Source organism: Loxodonta africana, chromosome 1 (genome assembly GCF_030014295.1).
Source record: "Loxodonta africana isolate mLoxAfr1 chromosome 1, mLoxAfr1.hap2, whole genome shotgun sequence".
NCBI lineage: Eukaryota > Metazoa > Chordata > Mammalia > Proboscidea > Elephantidae > Loxodonta > Loxodonta africana.
In genome coordinates this window covers 221,185,090-221,207,030 of record NC_087342.1, presented here as the reverse complement: position 1 = coordinate 221,207,030, position 21,941 = coordinate 221,185,090, and the positions used below count along the sequence as shown (strand labels likewise).

The 21,941-nt window shown below is 41.1% G+C and overlaps 1 protein-coding gene across 2 annotated transcripts in view; it reads right to left on the bottom strand.

Moving 5' to 3' along the window:
- Positions 1-16,672, bottom strand: part of ESR1 (estrogen receptor 1) — a 506,164-nt gene extending 489,492 nt beyond the window's left edge. Inside the window, exon 1 of one of the 2 annotated variants that reach the window (XM_064292339.1) lies at positions 16,208-16,672. The gene's annotated coding sequence lies outside the window, so the exon portion shown is untranslated. The remainder of the gene's footprint in view (positions 1-16,207) is intronic. The other variant, XM_010595835.3, reaches the window with a different exon arrangement.
- Positions 16,673-21,941: the final 5,269 nt, after the last annotated feature.

Genomic DNA, 21,941 nt, shown 5'->3' with positions numbered 1-21,941 from the left:
CTGGTCATATGCTACCTCTTCAAACGGTTGAACGTCGACCAATTCTTTTTGGTATAATGACTTTGTGTATTCCTTCCATCTTCTATTGAGCTGAGTAACAGTCACAAAACGATCCTGAAATGTTTTTTGATTCCCAACTAGTAGCAAAATATGATTTACACTTTGACAGACAATAGCATACGATCTAAATAGGTGCCAGAACATTGGCTGACTATAGTGATGTTGAGAAAAGGAAGACATGGAGGTGTACATGCATATCCTTAGCTGATTCTAGGTCCTGGTGACTAGTCTTGTCTGACATCATGAAACCCAAGCTTCCAGGTGACTAATATGTTCATGCCTTACGAGAATGTCTTCTTACTGTATACTGAATAGAAAACTGTGATCCATCTTATTTGCTACTATGTGTCAGGTCAACAGTGAGGAGAAAACTAGCATAATTAGTGATGTGTCATTGCTACACAGACAGGCCAAAATAACTTGAATGAATCGAACTGAATCAACCATAATCTAAGTGTGTATTGGGGCTCCTGTTAGCACATACCCAGATAAATTAATAAAAGAAGTCCCTTCCTTTTGGTACCTGATATAAAGGCAGGAATTAAAATAAACAAAACTGAAATACATTTACTGAGTTGCACTTTACTTAGAGACAAAATTAAAGCAACAAGATAGAGTGAAATCTGGGACAGATCACAGCAAATAAGAAGCAGTAAGAATAGAAATACAGCAGAGAAGTAATTTGTCCCAAATGGACTGAAGAGAGCATAATGGTAGCTTATTTATTAGTGGGAACGAACTTATATTGTTGTATTATAGTCAGTTCTTGATTATTCATGTGTGATTTACCAATTTTGCGGGTTATGCTTTCTTCTGGAAGGCTATCTACATCTGAGTCATCTTTTACCATCTTTAGTTCAGATGTGTCCCAGAACCCCAAAATAATGTTTACCATTAATCTATGTCAACTGAAGTTGGTATGGAGATGGTTTTCTGGTCAAAGGATCCCTTCACTTCTCTAGTTTGGTTCCAAAACTTGGAGACACATTTCACTAGTGGGAGGGAGATCAAACTGGCTATTGAGCTTGAAAAACAAAGATACTGGTTAGCTAAGCTTCTCCTGCTGTCTTTTTGGTAAGTAACACTGACCCAGGCAATGTCTATTAAGTGTTATGACAAAACAGAAAAGGCATTGTCCACGCCCTCTAAAACACAGACTCCAAAGCCTTGACTTGAGAGGATGAGTTCTAAGCTGTAAGAAGCAAATCATAGGAATGTGTCCCACACAATGAAGACACAAATATCATTGCACAGTGAAAACTTGAGCTCCTCCTTTCAACTGACTACAAGCTTCTGGAGGGAAGAGAACTTTCCTTTTTACAATGCATCTGTATTTCCTTTAGCATCTAATCTCTTTCCAGGATGCATTACCTGGAAACCCATATTTACAGCGGCCAAAATCCTCAGTTATTGTCCTAAACTCAAATCTCGTTGCACCACTTACCAGCTGGGAGGTTTTGAGCACATTACTTCATCTCTCTAAGCCTTAGCTTGCTTCCATAGAAAGTGGGTATAATAATAACACCCGCTCTTAGAGCTGTTGTGATGGCTACAGGGGCTGTCCTCTGTAAAGCACCAAGGACATAGATAGCAGAAAATAATACGATCAATAAATGTATCACTATTATTACCGTCATTACATTAGTTACTCAGAGAATCTTGGCCGAAGTGACTCACTACAGAAATGAGAAAAGATCAGAAAAGAAACAGTCTTCAGAGAACTGACTTTTATAACTTGAGAGTTGGATCTTTAAAAAATCATAAAAAAAAGAGTTTGGGGGGGAAGGGGAGCAGGTGTGTAGGGGCAGTGTGTGGGCACTACATTAACCTGCTTAGATATATTTCATGTACGTTATTTTTCAGCCCTAAGGTTCTTTCTGCTTAAAACCAATATTTAATATTCTTAAATACCCTTGGGAGAGTCCTGATGTTCTGTGCTGTCTGTAAATGAAAAGGTAGCAAAAGAGGGAGAAAAACGACTCTAGTATTATTGCCTAAATGACACAGTGGTTTAGTTAGAGCCACAGTGAGCCCTGGGCTCAATGGCACCTAGAATCCCAATGGTTTTGTTTCAGACTTCTTTCAGAGTCCCAGCAAGAGCACATCCTTAAGCCTTTCTGGAATAATCCAGGACCTCAAAGTGGGAAGAGAAATGTGAGACTCCCCAGAAATTGGCGAGTGTGTAGAAACACAAGTAGAATATTGAAAATGAGGTGGGATCCAAACTCCTGGTGACTTGCACTCTTTCACCCACTTTCTTCAGCCCCAAACCAAAACCAAACCTGTTGCCACTGAGTTGATTCCAACTCATAGCCACTCTATAGGATAGGGTAGAACTGCCCCATAGGTTTCCAAGGAGTGGCAGGTACACTGGAACTGCTGAGGTTTTCGTTAGCAGGTGTCTTAGTCATCTAGTGCTACTATAACAGAAATACCACAAGTGAATGGCTTCAATAAACAGAAGTTTCTTCTCTCACAGTCTAGTAGGCTAGAAGTCCAAATTCAGGGCATCAGCTTCAGGGGAGGCTTTCTCTCTGTATTGGCTCTGGAGGAAGGTCCTTGTCGTCAATCTTCCCCTGGAATAGGAGCTTCTCAGCACAGGGACCCTGGGTCCAAAGGACACTCTTCCGGCACTATTTTCTTGGTCTTATGAGGTCCTCCTGTCTCTCAGTCTGCTTCTGTCTTTTGTATCTCAAGACAGATTGACTTAAAACACAACCTTAATCTTATAGATTGAGACCTGCCTCATTAACATCATAGAGGCAGGATTTACAACACATAGGAAAATCACATCAGATGACAAAATGGTGGACAATCTCACAATACTGGGGAACAGGGCCTAACCAAGTTGACACTTATTTTGGGGAAACACAATTCAATCCATACCAGCAGCTGAGCTCTTAACCACTGCGCCGCTAGTGTTCCTCTTCAGCCCCAGCTGGGTGAATAAATGAGAGGACTCATTATCTGTTAAAACCCTTTCATTCCTCTTCCTTGTCTTTTCCCTTGCTGTCCAAAATAGAGCTACAGGCACCGTCTGCTTGGAAGTAAGCAGCTACAGCAGTTCACTCCGTTAGCAGTTCTAGGACACACAGGGCAGTACATCACAGCGGTTCAGACTCCTAACACAGGGATTAAACTGGTAGCTGTTGAAGGTGCCAAAGGCAGAGGAGTTTTTAACTGGTGCTTCTAAGCTGTCTGCAGCCTGCAATGCCCTTGCAGACAAGGCTCTGTCAGTTCCATGTCCCCAGGAACAGTGTGTACCTCCTGCCTCGGGGGACTGGCCTGACCAGTCCCACAGCACCTTGGAGGACAACGGCTAAGCCTGGATTGGTGAGGTTATTTAACATTTTGGTTAGTCACTAAGTAAAGCCTTTGCCCAGAGAACTTCATTTCCCATAGAGCAGGGCAGCCGAGGTCCAACTGAAAATGTTCCTGAAACACTTCACTAAAACAGCCCAGTTCTACAATTAGGAAGGTTCCAGGCTGAGCAGTGTGGTCCTCAGTGAAAGCAGGTTTACTCTGCCAGCACCTCTGGCCGACTGGCAGACACACCTACGTCACACAACCCCCTTCTCCCTTGCAATTTGGGCAGGTTACAAGAAAATAAACCTCTTGTAATATTCAGGTGACTCAGATTTCCTATGTTGTTGAGCATTTTGAAGGATAGCATGGTATTTAAAAATCAGAGGGGCTTTTACTCTTTTCTATCACATGTCTGGTACTGGGTTCACACGCAGCCAAATATGCCATCTCTTAGGTGATAGTGGCAAGTTGTACTTTCATTATAATACGTAGCTTGCTTTTCAAGAGGTTTGGTAACTAGTTTACAATGTTCTATGGAAGAAATGAGAGATAGACTTGAAAGTCTGCTATTTTCTTTTTTTAAATTGTAAATAAAAAATGACGTGACTATCTGGTCATCACAGCTGCAGGTGAAGCAGCTGCTTCTCCACCCAAGTGGCTTTATTTCTTATCAAAATGCCACTTGTCACTTTGAATGACTAAATTCATTAGAATAATGTTCCTTACTGATAGAGAATGTAAGAATCATGTCTATTTTTAGGTAGGTAACTCCATATATGAAGTCTATATTCTGAAGCCGCTCTCCTATTTGAGGAGTGAATTAAATGTGCATTCATCTTTTGCTTCTTATTTGCACCATACAACTGGCAAGAGAACAAGGAGGTTGTGAAATTCAAATCAGGCAATGTTTTTACTTGCTAGCAGCTATGGTAAAGCTCTGAGGGAAAAAGGTGTGAAATACAAAAGCTTTTTGGAAAGTTTGAAGTGTCTGTATTTAGAGTGGCTTATTGATCATTGAAGGTTCCTGGGTAGAGCAAACGGTTTGTGACCAACTATTAGCGTGAAGGTTGGTCGTTCAAACCCACCCAGAGACACCGTGGAAGAAAGTCCTGGCAATCTGCTTCTGTAAAAGATTATAGCCAGGAAAACTCTATGGAGCACAGTTCTCCTCTGATACACACGGGGTTGCCATGAGTCAGGATTGACTCGACAGCAATGGGTTTGGGTTTGGTTTTGTTTAATCGAGCGTTATAAATAAGTTGTTTAACCTCCCTGATAACATGTGAAAAAAACTTCAACCACACAGCATATGCGGGGATTTTTAAATGGCGGTAGTTTGTAGATGGTATCCATTAGTTCAATTCTAGAAATAAGCATGGAGTGCTCACCGAATGCCAGGTATAATGCTTGCAGCTATGGTAAAGCTCCGAGGGAAGAAAGAGTGAAATAAAAAACCTTCTTAGAAAGTTCATAGCAATGTATGCTTAAAAACCCAGGAAATGAAATGAAAAAATCGTTTTCCAAACATAATGGCCAAATAGGTCCTATGTATTCGTGAAAGAAGTCAGGAGAGAGAAAGGGGAAGCTACTATGTTCACATACACCTCAGTGGTACTTCGAAATTCAGATTAATGTCTACTTCTGTCTCCAAAAGATCTGCGCTGAGGTTTGGTACTACAGTCCTGGGCAACGTGCAGAAAGTTTTGTGCTTACGTCTTTCTTGTTTTCTTCTATTTGTTTTTTAGCAAGGAGGCAAAGGGTTGTGTGGGTGATTTCCAAAGGCTTCCTTAATTAAAGCCGGTATGATTGATCCCCCCACCTAAATAAAACAAGGTGGTTTAAAAAAAAAAAAAGTACTCTCACTCACCAATAGGCACCAAAGAATCAATGTTTCACTTGTCTGTTCACATCGGGTTCTTTGATCATATTCTTTTACAAACCTAAGTAGGACATAACACTATTTGCCATCATTTACCATTGACACAGTTACCAAAAAAAAAAAAAAGCCAAAAGCCATGGAGTGGGTTCCAATTCATGGTGACCCACATGTGTCAGAGCAGAACTGTGCTCCACAGGGTTTTCAGTGCCTGGTATTTCAGAAGTAGATCACCAGGCCTTTCTTCCAAGCTGCCTGTGGGTGGACTTCCAATCTTTCGGTTAGCAGCTGAACATGTTAAGCACTTGCACCACCCAGGGACCTCTTGACAAACTTAGCAAACGTTTGTTCAAAATACCCAGGTCATAATCCGCTGCATCCAGTCAGGTCCATGTGATGGCTTCCATTTCTGAAGATCTGTTTTGCCATTAGTGCAAAAGGTCCTGGCCCAGAGTGTCTCCAAACATAATGTTAGCAGCAGGGTAGCACCTTCCCTGGCTGCGTGTGGTAAGGTTTGACCAGAGACTCAGATGTCACTGTAGGATGGAAAAAGCAGTGACTGCACTGAGCAAGGGGGGAGTTTAGCAATGGCACTTAATACCCAGCTGTACCCAATTTCTTATAAAGCAATTTCCTTAATCCTTACTTTCATGGGAAAACCTGGTGGCGTAGTAGTTAAGTGCTATGGCTGCTAACCAAGAGGTCGGCAGTTCAAATCCACCAGGCGCTCCTTGGAAACTCTAAGGGGCAGTTCTACTCCGCCCTATAGGGTTGCTATGAGTCAGAAATAACTTGACAGCCCTGGGTTTGGTTTTTGGTTTTTTACTTTCATGTAAAATTCTTCTCAAATTTTTACTTATAATATTGTATTTCTAGAATCTCTTAGGGTGCTTCACATACATTCCATGAAGTATTTTTCACTGTGGGTTTCAAACATCAGCCTGAGCTACTGAAAAAAGGCCCTAGGTTATTTTTTTTTTCTCCTAAAATGCTGTATAAAGACTTCAAGATATGATAGAGTAAAATAAAAATGTTAACTTCTTAACATTGCTTTTCCATCTGACTCATGACTATGCTTGTGTTTTTTCTAATTACAAGCAGCATTCATGAACCTAATTTATGAACCTTTCCCCTAATTAAAAACAAAAAGAAATGGAAAGTTTAACACAATTAAGGAGTCTTCAGAATTAGCAGGTACACACTGGCAGATTTACTGGGGCCAATGAACTGATAGCTGTATTTTAGGACTGGGAATCAACTGCTCCAAGTGAATAGTTTGTGGTTTCCATATCAAATAGGAGAAAAAGACACTACACTAATTCTCAGACTTTGGTTTTGTTTTGTTTGTTTTTACCAAAAGTAATGCAGATTCTATTCTGGTAGACTTGTATACTTCATTACTATTTTCTACTAAGGAGTCCCTGGGTGGTGCAAAAGGTTGACAGGCACGCTGCTAGCTGAAAGATTGGTGATTCGAATTCATCCAAAGGTATCTGCAAGATAGTCTTGGTGATCTACTTCCAATAAAACAGTCATTGAAAAAACTGTGGCTCACAGTTCTCTTCTGACACACATGGCATCGCCATGAGTCAGTATCAGCTCGGTAGGAACTCATTTCCTACTAAAGTCAAGGTGAAAAGGAAATTGCCCCATGAGGATATGATAAAGGTAAGAAAGCATCAGCATTTTCAATAGAAAATTCATAAGCATGTGCTATGGGGTGAAAAAGGTTAATTAAATACAACATTCAGCTACACTACAAAAGAGTGCTTTTCTCCATGTAAGCCTACAACTTCTTTGGGCTTCCTTCACCACTTCTACCCACTAATATAAATCTCTGAAAATACTTACAATTAGACATGTCACAGATAATAATACAGATACAGAGAAATTTTGCACAAACATATAACAACCTTGGTCATGAACTCTTCTTTTTTTTTTTTTAATCCCAGTCTTTGAGGCTTGTTCTAAATTAACTAAGTGAAGCAAGGGATTCACGAATTTATTCAGTGAATTTGGCCTGTGGACACTGACCAAATTGCATGACATTCTCCTTCCCTCCCCCTCCCACATTTTCCCTCCACTGTGACTTTCTGGTTCTGTATTATCTGGTTTTGGCCGTCTCTACTGCCCACTTCAGATAATTGCTTAACTCTCCACTTGGTTTCTTGCTGGGTAGGCTTGACCTGAGAGAAAGGAGGAAGAAAGAGCCAGCATTTTGCTTTGATCTCCTGGATCTTAGGATTCCATTATATAATCTACCATAAATCCCGGCAGCAGGGATTGACATCGACTTCCAAACTTGCCATCATATGGCACTCCTAGTTGATTTATTATGAATTCTGATATTTCTTAATTAACCTGAACTCAATATTTCAGTTTGTCAGTGATAAGACTTTTTTTTTTTTTTTTTTGGTTGCCTTCTCGATGTTTTTGAGGGTTACCTTGATTAATTTCTCTCTTCTGGAATCTAAGTTTCCTACGCCAAGTGTTCTAACTGGCTTTCTGCCTCTAAGGTTTAAGTGCACAGATGTTTCCTTGTGGCCACAGCAAATACCACTCTTCTGAGAATAAGTTTGATAGATAAAATTGGCCATAAATTTAAGACTGAAGAGCTGGCTAAGGAAATGAGGTACAGGCCATGTTCATATACTTTTGTAAAACTACAACCTTCTCTAATGTACTTGATTCTCGGATATCAATGATGATGAATTCTAGGAATATCATCAACGAATTAAAGCATCAAATAACCCAAAAGCCTCCTTCCATTTAACAGTATAAATCTCTCTCCCTACTGAACATATTACCATGGCTGCTAACAAGTAGAAAGCTGGCACATTGAGCTTTCACTGCTTTCCAAGTGCAGAGGGAGGAGTGAAATGGATAAAATCCAGATGATGAGAAGAAAGTGAAGCCAGGGCCTTGCATAGTCCGAACATGAATAATTTGTACACTGTTCTAAATGCTTAATAAACTACATTAATATTGCTTATGCAACATGAATGCCCTACTGAAAAAAAGAGACCTTTGCTTTCTGCTTTTCTTTTTCCTGGAAGACATTTTTCTATGAATCTTTTCCTTCACAGACTAGAATTGGAAGCATTTTGTTTGCTTGATTTGTGGTGCCTACATGATCTAGAAGAATAGATCGTCAAACCAACACGGGCAATGGTCTTCGGGCTGGGTATTATGATGTCACCTTCTCCCTATAATTCTCTGCTCAAAACACAGAGCCCAGGCATTGTCCACCGTGGAACATTCTCAGGGGTGTAGTGTCGTCCTTGAGATGTATTGGGATTGTAATTAAGTGATTTAGTGTGCTTGGCCTTTCCTTCCAAATCCCACTCCCCAATACGCCCTTGCCTTAGAAGAGCAGAAACAAGAGGAAGGGAAGAAACATCACATGCTCCCTCCCTCTTACTCTCAAGTCACTGGATTCAGCCCCCTCCCCACCTCTCCACCCCCCTATTAAGTGTCAAGCATGTAAGGCAGCTGCAAGAGATACACAGCCCTCCTTTCCAACTGGAGTTCTAAATCAATGGCATGGTGACACACCTCTGTCTTTTATGCCCAGCATAGATGCCTATGGGTTTAATTGTGCTTACAGTATCAGCATCTCAACTCACTGTTCTACAAGGAGGTTGCTAAAGGCAAGAACTGTAGAATCATAAAATGGTAGGGACACACGGGACCATGGAGTTCCCCTAGGCCAATGCCTTCATCCAACTGGTGAGGGAAATGAGGTCCCAGACGTCAAAAGATTTGTTCAGCACCTAATATCAAATACCTATTTAATAACCAGGTTCCTGGGTGGTGCAAACAGTTTGCACTTGACTACTAACCTGGAGGTACCACAGAAGGTATAGTAACTATCCACCATCTGTCTATTGGAGCCCTGGTGGCACAGCAGTTAAGTGCTATAGCTGCTAACCAAAAGGTGGGTAGTTTGAATCCACCAACCGCTCCTTGGAAACCATATGGGGCAATTCTACTCTGACCTATAGAGTTGCTATAAGGCAGAATCGACTTGAAGGCGATGGGTTTGTTTGTTTGTTTTGGGTTACCCGTCTGTCAGTTTGTTGTACTGTGGTGGCTTGTATGTTGCTATGATTCTGGAAGCTATGCCACGGGTAGCATAGCTTCCAGAATCATAGCAACATACAAGCCACCACAGGATTCAAATACCAGCAGGATCACCCATGGTGGACAGGTTTCAGCAGAGCTTCCAGACTAAGATAAAGAAGAAAGTTCTGGCGGTCTACTTCTGAAAATTAGCTAGTGAAAAACCAATGGATCACAACAGGATATTGTCCAATACAGTGGCCACAACAATGGACTCAAGCATACTAACGATTGTGAGGATGGTGCAGGATCAGGTAACGTTTCATTCTGTTGTACATGGGGTTGGCATGAGTTGGAGCCAACTGGACTCAATTAACGACAAGATTTAATAACTAAAAAACAAATTATAATAATCTTACTTTAGTTTAATAGAAATATGAACTATTTCCTCCTGAATCTAAATCTCGTCTAAATCAAATAATTTGATCATAAGAATATTCCATTAATAAACCATTGCCTTCGAGTCGATTCTGACTCATAGAGACCCTATAAGACAGAGTAGAATTGCCCCACAGAGTTTCCAAGAAGCACCTGGTGGATTCGACCTTTTGGTTAACAGTTGTAGAACTTAACCACTATGCCACCAGGGTTTCCTCCATCCAGGTTAATAGCACTTTACAAACACATAAGGTTTATTACTTTGTAAAGTCCTATCATTTCATTTTTATTGTATCTCTAGTATAACCTCTTGATGTGAGTTTGGTAGTTATTAGGCCCTTTTTACAGTTTGGAAATAAAAGCTCCAAGCATGGAAACTGTTGCCAAAGTTGCCCAGTCCATCAGTGAAAGAGTAATATCCACTTCTTTCTCCACTAGTCATTTTTGGAACAAAATCTTCTTTATAACCATAAACAATCAGGATTTCAGTAACCGAGTCCTAAAAGACTTCTTTTATTTTATTGCCTCTCTCTTGAACTATCCCAATGGCCTTCACATTGATGTACCACACACTCTTCATCTAAAACTTTTGAGGTACACAGTATTTTTCTAAGGTTAAGGTTTTATTTCATTCCAACCCTATTCCAAAATCTTTAATGCCTGTTTTATAAAATCTAAGCTCCTTAATATGACATTCAACCCTCCATTCCTAAATTATCTCCTATACCTGTTTGTCCCTTCCGACCTACGTTCCCATCAAACTGGCTAACGGTTCCCCAAGTCCTTCCCCCATGCCTCTGCTTACACTCTTCCAGTTCTTTACATTCTCCTGTGTAAGCATTGTTGTTGTCGTTAGGTGCCGTTGCAACTATTTCAACTCACAGCGACCCCACATGACAGAGTAGAACTGCCCCATAGAGTTTCCTAAGCTGTAATCTTTACTGGAGCAGATCACCAGGTCATTCTCCCTAAGAGCAGCTGGGTGGGTTCAAACTGCCAACCTGTTGCTTAACAGCCGAGTGCTTAACCATTTGCACCCCCAGGGCTCCTTGTGTAAGCATTACCCACCCCTTAAGGTTCTGGTCAAATGTCGCTTCCTACATGAAGCCATCCCTAACCACCATCACCCCCACCACCAAAAACCTTAATAAATGTCCCTCGACTGGGCTTCGAAGAAGCCCTAGTGGTGCAGTGGTTAAAGCGATCAACTGCTAACCAAAATGTTGGAGGTTCGAAACCACCGGCCACTCCCAGGGAGAAAGATATGGCAGTCTGCTTCTGTAGAGATTTACCGCCTTGAAAACCCTACGGGGCAGTCCTACTCTGTCCTATAGGGTCACTAAGAGTTGGAATTGACTCAATGGCAGGGAGGTTGGATTTTGGGTAGGTCTGTGCTTCCACATCACAGAACTCATCACTCTCAAAGCACTCATGACATTCTACTTTACTGTATTATATCATGTCATACAGTATATATATTGTCATTCTGATGTAATAGTCATATGTCACATTATGTGCCTTACTAACCATAATTGATAGAAAATGTCCTGAGACCAAGGAGCAGGTCAGGTTCACTGAGAAACAGCAATGCTGAACTGAACACCCAGTACGTCCCAGGCACCTCCCAAGGCACTGGAGGGCAAAACTGAGCAAAACCCCATCTTTACACTCAAGGCCCTTTCAGTCTGATTGGGAGCACAGATACTATGATAGACCTTAATATACCATAGCTGGGCCCTTATAAATATTACCCATTTCTTACATAAAGCCAGGAAAAAAGTTAACAATGTTGGCTGACTTGAACTATATTAGATTCTGAGTAACTTTGATCTGAGTAAAATAAGAATTAACTCTAATCTTAGCACAGCTCAATACAAGAAGGATTTTTCAAAATTCCATAAGGAAAAAGAAAGAAAATTTAGATCTGTATTTGTCACATTGTGTTAGATGAAACATTAAAATAAATTATTATTCATGATCTGATATTCTTTATTAAGCACCTTTCTTTATATGAGGCATCCTTGGGTGGTGCAAATGTTTAAGTGCTTGGCTGCTAGCCAAAAGGTTGGCAGTTCAAATCCACCCAGAGGCACCTTGGAAGAAAGGTCTGTCAATCTGCTTCCAAAAGATCACCGTAAAAAAAAAAAAAAAAAAAAAAAAAAAACCCATTGCTGTCAGTTGATTCCGACTCATAGCGACCCTGTAGGACAAAGTAGAACTGCCCCATAGAGTTTCCAAGAAGTACCCGGTGGATTCAAACTGCTGACCTTTTGGTTAGCAGCCATAGCTCTTAACCACTATACCACCAGGAAACCCTGGTGACGTAGTGGTTAAGAGCTATGGCTGCTAACCGAAAGGTCAGTAGTTCCGATCCACCAGGCGCTCCTTGGAAATTTCACAGCCACTGAAAACCCTATGGAACACAGTTCTACTCTGACACACATGGGGTCGCCATGAGTTGGAACCGACTCAAGAGCAACTGCTTCTGGTTTTCCTTACATGACTTCAGGAAAACGAATTCTGACAAATGATTCACTACTGTAAGGAGAAAAGAGAGTGTGAATGTTTGTTGTAAGAGAAACTCAAATTTCTTGTCTTTATTGAAACTCTGAAAAGAAACACCCTAATGAGACCAGCTGAAGGCATGCCTTTGGACAGAAAGTTCTGGGAAATGCAGATTAACGTTTGCAAGTAGGGCCTGAAGGCTTCTACTGAGCCACACAGGTATGTTTAGGAAGCTCAGTGGCAGGCCCTTTGATAACAGAGCAGCTGGATGAAATCAGAATACAAAGAAAATGTCAGAAACCCAGTGGCACCGGCTATCCGAGACAGGCCAGGAACCCTAAAATGGGAACCATGGCTACACAGATTTAGCAAATCGACTTACACGTTTAAACTTCCTGGGGTTATCATTCTGTCATTTTGCCTGTCTCTTTCCCCTTGGGACTGGCAGTAGCCATGAAAGTCTAGTGCATTGTCTTCAAGGCAGCAAGAAAGGGGAGCTGGAAAACTGTGCCCCATTTGTATCCATTCTTGGCAGGAAACCCCAAAGAAATGAAAGTTGGTGCCAGCTTTAAATAGGAGTGGGAAACCAGATGAATTTGTTGAAGGCTGTGTTTAGGAAGAAGCAGCTCCAGCTGTGTAGCCTAAACCGACAAGCTCTTAAGAGTTTTTTACAATAGAAAGGCTATGGCAGCTCCTGGCCACTTCTCTTCTCAAAGAAGTCCAGAGCAACACCGGAAAGGACAGTGACTCCCAGGGACAGGTAACAGGTTGGCTCTCTTGGAAGCTGTCTACCACCACGCCCAAAACCCCACGCATGCTGCCTGCCACACTTACGTTCAAGCTTTGCCACATGCCTGGGGAGCCGAAACTCTCCACCCACACCTCACCACTGCACTGGCTCTCAGCTATTTAGGACCATGGTGCACATTTCAGAGCACCAGCACCATGCCAGCACCTACCCTCTTTCACTTGGGGACAAGACTTGACATGCAACTGAGTAATAATTTATCCATTTCATATAGTGAGTTGCATTCTATAAGCCTAGACTCTTCACAAAGCTTTTTCGTGTACGTTATTACATTTAGCCCTCATTCCCCATTGCCATCAAGTTGATTCCAATTCATAGCGACCCTATAGGACAGAGTTTTATGAGAGTTTTATGAGGGCTAAATCCTAGCCCTCACTAGTATCCATAAAACGTTTGTACATCAGATATGATTCTCATTTTACATATGAAGGCACTGAGGCTTAGGGAGGGTATGACATTATCTCATATAAATATAATCCTTGGATGCTCAGCTTACTTCTCTAAGACAAGGATTTTATTTATCAAAAACTTTACAAATTAATACTTAAAAAAAATAATAGTGTCTGTGGCTAAGAACGTGGGCTTTGGAATTACAGAAATTCAGCTTCCAGTCTTATAACACTGTATGGCATCAGATGCGTTACTTACTTCCCAAAGCCTTAGTTTCCTAATTTGTAAAACTGGAACAATAATGTTGACTCCCTGGGGTGGTTGTGAGGGTGAAATGTGATAATTACCTATAAAAAAGCACTGGACAAAGTAAGAGCTCCCTAAATGTTCAGTATTAATATTGCTATTACTACTCCCTGATTGGCACTAAACCTATGTTACCGCTAGTGGAAAAGAGACTGTCTCAGGTCTTAGGCATCACATTGAAGTAAAAGTTCACATACAACTCTGCATGCCTGGGCGAAAGCATTACCTAACAGAGAAGCAAAATGCTTCTTTTGATGTACAAATGAAGGTGACACACCTTTTCTACGTTTTTTGACATGCTCTCCTCATAAGAATGTGGCTATCCTCACAGTCACGAAGGAGAAGAAACATGGAGGGAAGGATGCTGGAAGTTTCTGTACTCTCTCTTCCAACACTTTATGCCCATTTCAAAAGCAACAACATTTCAGCCAGTGGCATACTCAGCTGAGTGGATTTCCAACCCTTTTTTTTTTTTTTTTCCAGGTCTAGTTACCAGTTATAGTCAGATGGATAAAAGCTCCTAGCAGCTACGGTGCTGACCATGAGTTTCATTCATTCATCAGCCAACAGGTATTAAATACTGTATCAGGCACCGTAGTAGGGCTGGAATAAAAATGGCATCCTCATTTGAGTTTCTAGCCCTTGAAGAAGATTGCAAGAGTGGTTTAATGAGTGGCTTGATCTCATTTATTCCATACAATTCCATCTGGCGGCTACACTTACTATCCTTACTTTGTAGATGAGGAATTTGAGGCCAGAGGTGAAATAATTTGTCCTGACTCACACAGCTAGAAAGCGGTGGGGAGTTCTGGTTTGGATTGAGCCCTGTTGGATTCCAAAGTCCTAGTTGTCCCCTGTGAATTTGAATGGAACTATTTAATGTCTGACTCCTCAGCAAAGGGTTATTCACCGTGGAAGGCCTGAGCAGAAGTCTAAGCTTTCTAGCAAAGTAAAAGATAGCTATTTGAAATAAAAGATGGTTGTTTGACTTTGTTCTTGCTGCAACTTTAAGACATGAGAGCTTTCCATGACTTTCCAAGAGTGATGAAATAAAACAAATATCTCCAACTGTCTAAGAAAAATATCTTGCTAATAAATATGACTTTTGTATTTGTATTCAAAATGTAGCTTTTTTTTTCTTACATGAGATGCTTCCGATACCTAAATTATTTGTTACTGCTAATTTCTTTGAAAATCTAACAACTTCTACCATATTAGATCCAGGCATTTCAAGGCCTAGTGGACGGTCTTCAAGGAATATTAGCAAAATCGGAGCAAACATTGGCTTTGGAGAAACAGAAAGAAATTTTATAGAGTAGAAGATCTGGGAAGTTCTCAACCAACTCCACTTCTTTCATTTCTCTGTGCATTTTACGATTCAGTTCGAAGGCCTCTAATTCACAAGTTCACTGACAACATGGAAATATAAATACATCTATATCAAGTTCAAAACCAGAGGAATTTCCCAGCCACTACATGCTGGGAGTCACTGTGCCCGTCTATTAGATCTGGCCCATAAAGCTGTTAAAAATCTGGCACTTTTGTACGGGAATCTGTGCCATGATTCTAAGTTCTGATAAAACCCAAACCATACAGTTAGTGCAAAAAAAAAAAAAAGTTCGCTTCTATGGGCTTGTCCGAGAACAAAAACTTGTCACCTTCTAGACAAAGCATGAAGCTTAGAACTTAACGCACATTTCCTGAAATGTGTCGTATCCCTCTAGCCAAAACGAAAGTAGTCTGTCCTGGCTTTTGTGCCTGCCACATCGCGGCGCAAGGAACTCCTGCTCATGCGGAGACGCTCCTGTACACACCATCCTGCAAAAAGTGACCGATGGTCTGTCACGTCAGAGAAGGCTGAGGTTGCAGACTCAAAAGGACTGGCCTCAAACCATAGGGCGCTTTAAAGACAGGGTGTCACCTTGTGTTGCAAGATTGCGAAGCTTGTCAGAAAACTCCACTGCTTTCAGGAAGCAAATAACGGCTTATTCAGCCTGCTTGGTTCACACTCCCATGAGTTACAGTACCCAAGATTAAGAAAACAGGTCGTATGCTCCTGCTAGCCTGTGAGCAGACAAATCAAGAACTTGTAAGTTTCCGACACGCTTCCCAGATCCAGAACCTCATCACTAGAGCAGGATCCAATAAATATTCGTTATCTGGGGCGGGCGGGCAGCCTGTCAGCGCTGCGCTCAGAAAACGGTAACTGCAGCTCTCTGACTCAGCCGAATATTACTCCAAAAGTGGATTTCCACTGTACCGAGCTTCCATTTCACATTTTTCCATGGTAGCAAGGCTTGCCAGCGACTTTGCAAAATACCCCCGGAGCATTCAGAGAAAAACGAACATCTTTTAATGTGAGAGGTAGGCTCTAAAGTTACATCACGCTTGTAAACAGTAGCAGACATAGCAAAAAAAAAAAAGGAAAGAAATTGAGAAGAAAACAGAGTACCTACTTGTAGAGAAGAAAGTCACTCAGACAGTGTCCTCTGATGCTATAGAAAGGGCAGGAGAAAGGAGTGGGACCCTTTCAAGCCCGGTGAGGAGCTTCTGAGCCTGGAGTCTGCATTTTCAGCTGGGGGGAGAGCCGTTCTGAGCCTGTACACAGGCTGCTACGACCATGAAATTAGGAAATGCAGCCACTCAAAAATAAAGAACTAGCACCACCATTTGACTAGGATTGGAAAATCGCCTTGGAGAAAGAGAAGAGGGGGGTGGCCGCCTTTCTCCAAGCCAGGCCTGATTCAAACTTCTTAGCTCTTTGGTTAAGACAGATCTTTAATGAGGAATAAGTAATGTGTTAATCTGCCTGAAACATATTTTTATGTAATCCAGCCTATTTCTTCTTTGTTTCTGATAAACCTTGGAGCCAAGACAAGCGTGTGTAGTTGGAAAAAAATAAGTAGATAAAGCAGGTATTCAGCACATAAAGTGTGTTAATTCAAAATTAATTACAGCGAAAACCGGGGGTGAGGACGCGTCTTGGGCGAGTTTTTTTTTGGGGGGGGGGGGTGGTTTCCACGTTCTCATGCAGCCATTGCCTCACCAGCCGGCTCTGCACCTCTCGTCACTGATTAATTCGGTTCTTAACTTTAATAACCTGCACAGGTTTACCTTCTGCCTGGCTTTTGAGCCCCTCCTGCTGTCACATGATCTTATGTCCTAAACTGTCCGGCATTTCCGGCAACAGATTAAGGGTTTGCTTGTTATTTTTTTTCCCTCTCTCTGTCTTTTTACACTGAGATAAAATCCTGAAATCGAAAATGAGCTTTAAAAAAATGATATTGAAATTTTAAAAAAATAATATTGGGATTTTAATCATTTATAGTCAGCTCGTGGTCTATGCAGCATGTAGTTTAAAGGATTTTTAAAAGTTGATTCACTTTTTCTACTTTACAAGCCTGGAGAAAGGCTGGTTTTCTGGAAATGAGAATGCCGAGGGGAGAAAGGAGGGGCAGGAGTCCCTTGCTATTGAGCTTCTTAGAATCTCTAAATGCAAATGGCCATCTGCTGGGTAAGAGGTGAGACTCAAAACTGGCTTGGGAAAAAGAAAACCAAAACTATCATAATCACTTGATTATACGTCAATTCTATCTCAGTGAAACTGTTCAAAAAATAAAACCTTGCCTAACTCAAATCATTGTCTCTCTCTCCCTCTCTGCGTGTATGTGTTTAATAAATGGATGAATAGGATAACTGAGAAAGGAGTCAAACAGACCTTATTCGGTTTAGCTACACCTGCACTGTTAGGAACTATCTTATGCAATTCATTCACGTGCATACACACACATACAAATAACCCATCCCAGGTGATTGGCACGAGATGTGTCCCCTTGAAAACATTCTGAAATACATGTTCTTAACTGTCTTCAAGTAATCTTCTCTATACTTGTGAGGTAGACCATAGATAGAAGAGCTTGAATATACAGATTTTCCTAAGATAATTTCCCTGGAACATAGAGCGTGAGACATTTTAGCTAATATGTAAAATATTTCATTTTGATTTAACAACCACAGAAGTTCAACGATTCACTAACAAAGAGTCACATTGACTAATACATTCTGGAGGTCTTATTAGATTGTATCACTTTTATTATGATTTCTGATGAAAGGTAAATAATTTAATAAATGTTTTGAACAGTTTAAACTTTTTGAAAGCAAAATATCTTTTAATTAAATCCCTCAATTATTATATTTGCCAGAATGGGTGAACTACACTTTGCAAACAGCATCTAGCTATTTGTTAAAAATCAGTGGTACACATCAGTACAGAGAAGAAAATTACTGAGAGCAACAGTTCTCAAAATAGGACATCCACTGGATTCTGAACTGAAGGTTATAGATTATTTCCTCTTTACTGGAAAATGTAAATTTAAGCATAATATAAATTATGAATTAGAGTGATTACCCTTAAAAGAACATTACTATCATTCATTTGCATTCCAATATGTGCATTCTCTAGAGAGAGAATAAAAATAATAGCAAATTGGGTGCATACTAGGGGCCAACTACTAGTCTAAGCACTTTCACAACAACCCAATGAGGTAGGTACTATCACAAACCCATTTTACAGATGAGAAAACCTTGGGATGCTGAGATTAAGTACCTGTATGAAGATTTCACAGCTGGAGCCAGGATTCAACCTCAGGTGGTTCAATTCAAGGACCCATGCTTTTAACACTCCACTATGGAATCAGAGGAGTTCCTGGGTAGAGCAAATGGTTAAGCACTTGGCTATTAACCATGAAGACCGGCAGTTCTAATCCACCCAGATGTGCCTCAGAAGAAAGGCCTGGCAACCCACTTACAAACGGTCACAACCCCAGAGAGCACAGTTCTACTCTGACACACATGGGGTAGCCATGAGTTGAACTGTATGGCAACTGGGTTTTCTTTGGTTTGGTGGAATCAGAGCCAGCACACAGGGAATTGCAAATAGGAATATGCTATGGGAACACTCTTGCCTTGTAGATGACATGGGGCAAAAAAAGTTTGGAGGTTTATCTGTGAATGGGTAAGAATGGTTTTATCAGATAGATATAGAAAGGTTATTATGAATAATTTTAAAGTTTTCCGTTCTAATTGAATCACTAAAAATAAAAATATGTGCTTGGATTAACCTTGTTTTAAAATATTCTGTGCCTTCTTATAGAAAAAAGAAAAATTCCCTTTGAGGTAAAGTTTCTACTTAAATTGCATTTATCGCTATTAAACTGAATAATGGCAAAACAATAAGAAACGAACAATTTAAAATAAGGCAGCATAATATAATATAATGGGAATAAACACAAGGCAAACTCAATCTCATAAATATAATTCAAAGAGAAGCGCCATGCACTTGTGCTTGGTTTCCTCATACACGCTGAAAAACAAAGCCTGACTTTTTATCGAATCATGCTATCTACTTCACCTTTATTTTTTTTAAAAAAAGAGGGCGAGGTTATCACACACATGCCTTTATGGTGTCATATTGTGTGTTAATTAACTTAGAGTAATGAAATCTATAAATTCTAGAATTTTTTCCAGCTTCCAAACTTTTTTTAAAAAATAAGTTTTCCCATTCTAGAAGACCACTAACATCCTGGTTTCCGCAAGCAAATAAAGCAGAAAATTGACGTAATCTGGGTCATTGAAGCAAAAAACTGTTGTGTTTTGGGTGATTCAGGCTAAAGTAAAAGAAAAGAAAATCACATTTTTGAATTGGAGAGTGTGTTTTTGTCAGACAACCAAGATGATAGCGGAGTTTGGGACTCAGTTACATAGTTAACTGCCCAAATTCTTCACTTGTCCTTATTAGCAAAGCTGTTTCCATTGGGTACTACTCAAAGCACTATCTCAATTCAATCACACCATAAAAGCAGCTCTGAGCTGCTAGTTTTCCTCATGAAGAGCAACCAAAATGGAAACTCTGCTTGCCTAGAGATAGCAATCAGTACCTGACCGCCCACTCGCTCACCTTTCTAAGAGAGATTGGCCGGTTGTCAGCTGCAGTTGCCAAGACAACCTAGTCAAATCCGTGTGACTCCCACCCCCCACTTCTGATCACAGCTAATTGGGCAGCGATGGGGACCTGGCCAAAGAGCAGCCTTCTATAGGCTGGCCAGTGACCTAGGACATGACCTAACATGAAAAGATGAACTTGGCCAATCACATTCGAGATCTCAGAGTATGACTTTGGAAACTTAGACTGAGCTCTTGAGCTGCAGAGACACAAACAGAAAAGTTGTCTTGGAGTACAGTGGAGGCCACAGTAAGCCTAGGCTATTATCAAGTGAATTTACAGGGTGAGGGGATTGTTGCAGAGAAAACCAGTAAGCAAAGGTTAGCAGATAGCAAGCCCTGGAGCCGTGGCTGCTTGGGAGGGTCTGGCTAGAGCTGCAGTGGCCACTGGCAGGGTTACAGCGAGTCCACTGCTTTCAGGCCAAACCAAACCAGGGGCCCTGGAGTACATTCCAGCTCGTGGCAACAGCGTGTGTGTCAGAGCAGAACAGTGCTTCACAGGATTTCCAATGGCTGATTTTTCAGGAGCAGATTGCCAGGCCTTTCTTTCAAGGCACCTCCGGGTGGACTCCAACCACTAAACTTTTGGTTAGCACCAAGGGCATTAACCATCTGCACCAGGGACTCCTTCAAATGTCCCGGTGTTTTAGTTATGTTCATGTTTTAGTTACGCTCTTCTGATTGTAAGGGACGAGGACTCTCTTGGGTACCTGGCAATAAAGGCTATGAAAGAATTTAGGTAAACTAAACACTCCTCCCAGATCCCAGGAGCTAATTTTTGTAGCAGGAGGCACACAGCCCAGCAGTCCTGTTGTCAACGTAGAGGTCCAGGATATTTGAAAATAGAGCCATAATATGACCAATACCCAGTGACTCATTACTGTTCTTTATTCAATATTGAAGCTTGAGTTGACATTTATAGGGATAAAGGTTTTATTCCTCAAAGAAAAAAGTGCAACCTACCTTCAGGTAGTAGTGACAGATAATACAGTTAAAACTTAAACCTCATCTATAGAAAGACTTGAAAAACCTGCCTTCATAAATCACATCTCTTCTTTACATAGGAAAAGATATAAATCAAGCCACAAAAGTCCCATGTGAGGAAATTATTATTGAAAATTTCTATAAGATGAAAAAGTGGACTCTCTCACATTTATAGAAGTGACAAAGGAACCAACAAATGAGGGATACAATGATTTAAAATGAAAAAACTATTCACTTTGAACGAAAAAAAAAAAAAAAAAGCTCTCTGTCCCTACTTACTACTTACTCCCTCAAGATTCTGCCCCTCAGTTCCTCTTCTCCCCAACCACCCACCTTCTGCCCCATCTGTCTCGGTCACCACATACACAAACTCACATATTCTCAGTAGGAAGCAAGGTCTCAACTAGGATTCAGATAATGGTGGTCCTTGCAAAAAATATATATATATATTTTTTTTTTGCAGCATTTTATGTTCATGGACACCCTTGTCTACAAATCAAAAGGATGGAGGTTCGAGTTAACCCACAGACACCTTGGAAGAAAGGTCTGACAATCTACTCCAAAAAAAAATCTGTCATTGAAAACCGCTATGGAGCACAGTGCTACTCTGACACACAAGGGGTCACCATGAGTTGAAATCAACTCAACAGCAACAGACTTACCAGGGAGTACTTCTAAGGAAAAAAGAGAACACCACAAATTTCATCCAAGGACAAGAAGCCAGTGTCAGAGAAAAGTGATTTTTAAAGACGGCACACAGACGATGACTGCCCTGACAGGGAGCACAACAGAGAACCTCTGAGGAAGCAGGAGAACAGTGGGATGCAGACCCCAAATTCTCATAAAAAGACCAGACTTAATGGTCTGACTGAGACTAGAGAAATCCCGGCAGTCATGGTCCCCATACCTTCTGTTGGCCCAGGACAGGAACCATTCCGGAAGACAGCTCATCAGACATGGAAGGGACTGGACAATGGGTTGGAGAGAGATGCTGATGAAGAGTGAGCTTCTTGTATCAGGTGGACACTTGAGACTGTGTTGGCATCTCCTGTCTGGAGGGGAGATGGGAGGGTAGAGAGGGTTAGAAACTGGCAAAATGGTCACAAAAGGAGAGACTGGAAGGAGGGAGCAGGCTGACTCATTAGGGGGAGAGTAAGTGGGAGTATGGAGTAAGGTGTATATGAGCTTACATGTGACAGACTGACT